Source organism: Dipteris shenzhenensis, chromosome 3, assembly GCF_047967505.1.
Source record: "Dipteris shenzhenensis isolate YYH24624 ecotype China chromosome 3, Dip_SZ_1.0, whole genome shotgun sequence".
NCBI classification, from domain to species: Eukaryota; Viridiplantae; Streptophyta; class Polypodiopsida; order Gleicheniales; family Dipteridaceae; genus Dipteris; species Dipteris shenzhenensis.
Genome location: NC_141598.1, coordinates 35,969,718 through 35,976,433, shown reverse-complemented (window position 1 = coordinate 35,976,433; position 6,716 = coordinate 35,969,718).

Here is a 6,716-nt window from a genome sequence, read left to right as displayed (position 1 = left end):
TAGGTCTGCCCAAAATAATAGGGAGGCGAAGGGGGTTAGGGATGAGTGGTGGAGTTAGGGAAGCTAAGAGAGAGAATGGGGAGGCGAAGGGTGAGTGCGCTACGGACGAGTGGTGGAGTGAGGGAAGCTGAGAGAGAGAGAGAGAGACCCAAAATCGTTAGTTGTGCATAATTGCCCCATTTATTGGGCAGCTTTAACAAAGGCCAATGAGAAAAATCTAGAATTTATGAAATTTAAAAACTCCCCTATTTTAGCTTTGCCAAAGTAGAACCATTGCTAAGGCTACCCTGTAAGGGCAGGCCAAAAATCAATTAGCCCACTAATCCATGGGGGAGAGTGAAGGGAGGGAGTGGTATTATTGTTGTGAAAGCCACGTGCCAATGGTAACCAAAAAATTAAAGATCTTTCTAGATGCAGGTCCAAAGGTCATAAAAAAACTGCAGCAGTTGATCACGATGCCGCCTCCGCCCTACTTGATGATTCGCCCTCTGCCATCCTCACCTTTGCCATCCACCTTTGCCATCCTCACCTTTGCCATCCACCTTTGCCATCCTACTGCACCAACCAACAATTGAGAGCTTGCTGGAGGGGCGAAGGAGAGGAGCTCGATTGAGAGCTTGGTGGAGGGGAGGAGCCAGAAGTTACGAGGAGGGAGGGGGGGGGAGGGGAGCTAGAAGTTACGAGGGGGGGGGGAGTTATGAAGGGGGGGGGGGATGGAAGTTAGAGGGCTATGGCTTCCGTTCCAGTGCAAGAGAAGGGACAGCCTTGCGAGGAGGTAGGCAGCAATCGATACAGTGGAGAGGAGATGAGTTGATGGCTGAGTGGGTGGCGATGGACATGGAGGTAGCCTGCGACGGGAGGTTGGAGGCGGAGAGGCGACTGAGGTAGAGGAGGCAAGGGATGGGCGGCGAGGATGGGGAGGAGGGGCAAGGGCGCTTGATTTTTTTTTAAGTTTTTTAAAAATCTATTTAAAAATTATTATTTTTAATTGAGCACCCTTTGAGCCTCTATCACAACTTATGCTATCAAATGAAACATTTTCTTGACAAAACTTTCCAAATCTCTTCTCGCCTTCAATTTTAATCTAAACTTCAATGTGGGAATTGGTTACTACTCAAAATTACCATCACAATGCAAAAGGTCCCATGCAAAATCGATGCCTAAATTAGGAGTTATAGATTTTAGGAAATTTTGGGAGCCATTAGGAGCCTTCGGAGGGCTAACATAGAATAGGTACCCATGACATTGTAAAACTAGGTTTGTTGCCTTGCCTAACAAAGATTATCTTATGAAAAATTAAAGCTGCATGGTTCGAATTCTCAAAGGTTCTTCATTCCTGAAACTTCCAACAGCCTTAGCCTTTGATATAAGGCTTCCTCTACTCACTCCCCCTTTAGTACTTGGGTTAAATAATTCATTTTAAGCTATGTCTAAGAAGAGTGCACATTATTTAAGAGGGTAGGATTAGAACCCACAATCTTGTCAATCTTGTCTTTCCCACATGTGAGCCCTACCACTAAGCTATAGAGTGAAATACCATACATAGTGCTAACTAAGATATTATAAATGGTCCCTCTTCCCCCTTCCCCTTTAGTACTTGCCTTCTTCTTTAAAGACCCCTTCAAATGGTTCCCATTCCCCCTCCCCCTTTAGTACTTGCCTTCTTCTTTAATGCCCCCTTCTTAAGTGGTCCCTCTTAATTGAAACTCCTCCCTCCCCCCTTTATCCCTTAGTTTAATCATGCCCTTTCCCTCTTCCTTTTCACCCCTCTTAACTTCTCCACAACTAATTAATGGGAAATTTCCATTTTTCAATGTATGGGGGGACATACTCCCATCTCCTTGCTCCTGCCAATGACTGGGATATTGAAGGAGAGGGAGAGACAGAAAGGAGGCAGGGTTGAGCGAGGAAGTAAGAGATGGGTGTTTGAGTGGAGGGACAGAGGCGGAGGGAGAGGGAGGTGAACAACAGGAGAGAGGGGAGGGAGAGGGAGGAAACAAGGCGTGAGTAGAGGGGGGAGGTTGAGTGAGGCAAGAGAGAGGGGAAAGGGGTGTGGTTGAGTGATGGATGGGAGGGATGAGCGATCGGGAGAAACATATTAGATTAGATTAGATTAGAGTGGGTCATAGCTTAGGTTTATTTTTTGCTAAGAGAGTGGCAAATACTAATTAATAGAATATAATATTGGAGGTATCACTCATCTTTTCATATAAAGTAGTGATATATGATGTATTTTTTGGCCTGCCCAAGTTAAGGAAGGTCTTAAAAATGGTTTATTTTGAAAGCTAAAATTATTTTGTGGGATTTTAGAGCTTGTTTTAAAACTTCCCAATGACGTTTAATTGAAGTGGGGCAATGCAAATGTCATACAAAAAGCCCTATTGTAGTCGACATGGAGCTCTGCTAGTTGCAATGCTGGACAGACTAACTAAAATGTGTGCATTGATTGAGTATAACATGTGTATGCCATATAGCCTTTTCATTTAGTGCCTATGTACAAGATTGTGTCATTGCCCTCTTTTCTTTATGTCACTATGAACCTACTATACATGACATGGGGCCCCACTAGTTGCAACTCACATAACTAGATAAAATGTACAAATTGACCAAAGCATGTGCATGTTGTCTAGCCTTTTCATTCAATGTCTACGTACAAGATTCTCTTTTCATGAGGTCGCTATGACCTTGTTGTATTTGACATGGAGCTAAGACTATTTTAGTAATTTTCACTACTACACACAAGCCCTATTCCGATGCTTAAGCACCAACGTTTAGTGCGTGTGGGATTAGTCAAGTGTCATGCTATATAATGACTTTAGGCAAGTGTCGCTGTATAGCGACGTTTATACAGAGTTGCTATATAGCGACACTTACTAGACTTGTAGATGGTCATTATATAGCGACACTGAGACAGTTTCCTATAGCGACATTTTAAAGAGAGTGTTTTTTCCCATACCGACCTTTAAAGATAGTTTTTTCCAATGACAATTTTTTTTTCCTTTCCATACCATACGCAAAATCTCGGAAATTGATTTTAGACGATTTAGTATTTTCATTCTTGATGTAAAATGGTTTAGAACTATTTACAATGGTCCGCATGCGAGAGTGAGGAAAGACAGTAGCGGTTTCTTTGTAATAGACTCCACCAAACTTTGGACTGATGAAAGTGCTACTTTTGTTCTTCCCGAGCATTGTGAGCAGGTGCATACTAATGATTTCATTAATCGAAGCTTTCATTTTTAAAGATCCATTGATACATGTACTTAAGCAATTTCATATATATAATTGATGGCATTTGGCAGCCATCTTCAATATAGGTGGTTTTTTATCCGGATTGTTCTGATTCAAGATGGTGGTATGTGATCCAAGTTGCACCACGAAGTAAGCAATTTTTTGAAGATAGAGATGTGGATATGGAGATTCCACTACCAATGCCGGATCTAATTGATGTATGATGTAGTGATATATGATGTATTTTTTGGCCTGCCCAAGTTAAGGAAGGTCTTAAAAATGGTTTATTTTGAAAGCTAAAATTATTTTGTGGGATTTTAGAGCTTGTTTTAGAACTTCCCAATGACGTTTGATTGAAGTGGGGAAATGCAAATGTCATGCAAAAAGCCCTATTGTAGTCGACATGGAGCTCCGCTAGTTGCAATGCGGGACAGACTAACTAAAATGTGTGCATTGATTGAGCATAACATGTGTATGCCATATAGCCTTTTCATTTAGTGCCTATGTACAAGATTCATGTGTCATTGCCCTCCTTTCTTTATGTCACTATGAACCTACTATACATGACATGGGGCCCCACTAGTTGCAACTCACATAACTAGATAAAATGTACAAATTGACCAAAGCATGTGCATGCCGTCTAGCCTTTTCATTCAATGTCTATGTACAAGATTCTCTTTTCATGAGGTCGCTATGACCTTGTTGTATTTGACATGGAGCTAAGACTATTTTAGTAATTTTCACACTACACACAAATCGTATTCCGATGCTTAAGCACCAACGTTTAGTGCGCGTGGGATTAGTCAAGTGTCATGCTATATAATGACTTTAGGCAAGTGTCACTGTATAGCGACGTTTATACAGAGTTGCTATATAGCGACACTTACTAGACTTGTAGATGGTCATTATATAGCGACACTGAGACAGTTTCCTATAGCGACATTTTAAAGAGAGTGTTTTTTCCCATACCGACCTTTAAAGATAGTTTTTTCCAATGAAATTTTTTTTTTCCTTTCCATACCATACGCAAAATCTCTGAAATGGATTTCAGATGATTTAGTATTTTCATTCTTGATGTAAAATGATTTAGAACTATTTACAATGGTCCGCATGCGAGAGTGAGGAAAGACAATAGCAGTTTCTTTGTAATAGACTCCACCAAACTTTGGACCGATGAAAGTGCTACTTTTGTTCTTCCCAAGCATTGTGAGCAGGTGCATACTAATGATTTAATTAATCGAAGCTTTCATTTTTAAAGATCCATTGATACATGTACTTAAGTAATTTCATATATATAATTGATGGCATTTGGCAACCATCTTCAATATAGGTGGTTTTTCATCCGGATTATTCTGATGCAAGATGGTGGTACGTGATCCAAGTTGCACCACGAAGTAGCAATTTTTTGAAGATAGAGATGTGGATATGGAGATGCCACTACCAATGCCGGATCTAATTAATGTATGATGTAGTGATATATGATGTATTTTTTGGCCTGCCCAAGTTAAGGAAGGTCTTAAAAATGGTTTATTTTGAAAGCTAAAATTATTTTGTGGGATTTTAGAGCTTGTTTTAGAACTTCCCAATGACGTTTAATTGAAGTGGGGAAATGCAAATGTCATGCAAAAAGCCCTATTGTAGTCGACATGGAGCTCCGCTAGTTGCAATGCTAGACAGACTAACTAAAATGTGTGCATTGATTGAGCATAACATGTGTATGCCATATAGCCTTTTCATTTAGTGCCTATGTACAAGATTGTGTCATTGCCCTTCTTTCTTTATGTCACTATGAACCTACTATACATGACATGGGGCCCCACTAGTTGCAACTCACATAACTAGATAAAATGTACAAATTGACCAAAGCATGTGCATGCCATCTAGCCTTTCTCAATGTCTACGTACAAGATTCTCTTTTCATGAGGTCGCTATGACCTTGTTGTATTTGACATGGAGCTAAGACTATTTCAGTAATTTTCACTACTACACACAGGCCCTATTCCGATGCTTAAGCACCAATGTTTAGCGCGCGTGGGATTAGTCAAGTGTCACGCTATATAATGACTTTAGGCAAGTGTCGCTATATAGCGACGTTTATACAGAGTCGCTATATAGCGACACTTACTAGACTTGTAGATGGTCATTATATAGCGACACTGAGACAGTTTCCTATAGCGACATTTTAAAGAGTGTGTTTTTTCCCATACCGACCTTTAAAGATAGTTTTTTCCAATTACAATTTTTTTTTCCTTTTCATACCATACGCAAAATCTATGAAATTGATTTCAGACGATTTAGTATTTTCATTCTTGATGTAAAATGGTTTAGAACTATTTACAACGGTCCACATGCAAGAGTGAGGAAAGACAGTGGCGGTTTCTTTGTAATAGACTCCACCAAACTTTGGACCGATGAAAGTGCTACTTTTGTTCTTCCCGAGCATTGTGAGCAGGTGCATACTAATGATTTAATTAATCAAAGCTTTCATTTTTAAAGATCCATTGATACATGTACTTAAGCAATTTCATATATATAATTGATGGCATTTGGCAGCCATCTTCAATATAGGTGGTTTTTCATCCGGATTGTTCTAAGTAATTTTTTGAAGATAGAGATGTGGATATGGAGATGCTACTACCAATGCCGGATCCAATTGATCCAGATGGATCTAGCGAAGAAGAAGAAGATCACAACATGAGCCAAGAGGAAGATGCGCATAATGACATCCTACGGGAGGAAGATGGAGATCACAATATTGAGGAAGAAGATGACGATCATCAAGAATCACCACACTTTATTGAAGAAGATGATCAAGTCTTAGGTGAACGTATGATGCCAGAGTATGATGATGATATAGAAGATCAACTTGGTATAGAGTTAGAGATAGACTTGTTTGGTGCATTAGACTTGGCTTAGAATGAAGCTGTTGATGTAAATGCTCTTCATAGATTTTTTTCATCTCAAACTTGCACATGAATATATGAGCTTCAAACTTGATGAACATGCTCTTGTACTTTTATTCTCTCACACAATAATCCAACTGCGAGGAGAGAAGATTGGTATCCGAAGCACTTGCTCGGCTATCTTGTGCGAAGTTAGCCATGACTCCACAATCATACGTGACTCTCTTTGAATCAATGCATTCCAAGTAAAAATGTCATCCATATGACCATTATGCACTGTACTTTTTGTACTGCAAAAGAGGATCATTAAAACAATGAGGATGCATCTATTTTATAGCGTATATTGCCACAAATAATTACTTAATTACATCAAGAGATAAGAACTTACATGCACATCCAAATGATAACTCTTGCTCACGCTCGTTTATTGTCTCTCCATCATGTTCCGCTTTACATAGAGCTAGTTGTAGCCAATCAAGTGACATGTGAGTGGGGAGAAGGGTGAGATCCCGTGGATATGGTTGCGATCGCCTGTAAATTACTCTGAATCTCTTCCTTACAACTATTCTTTCTGCTTTAGCT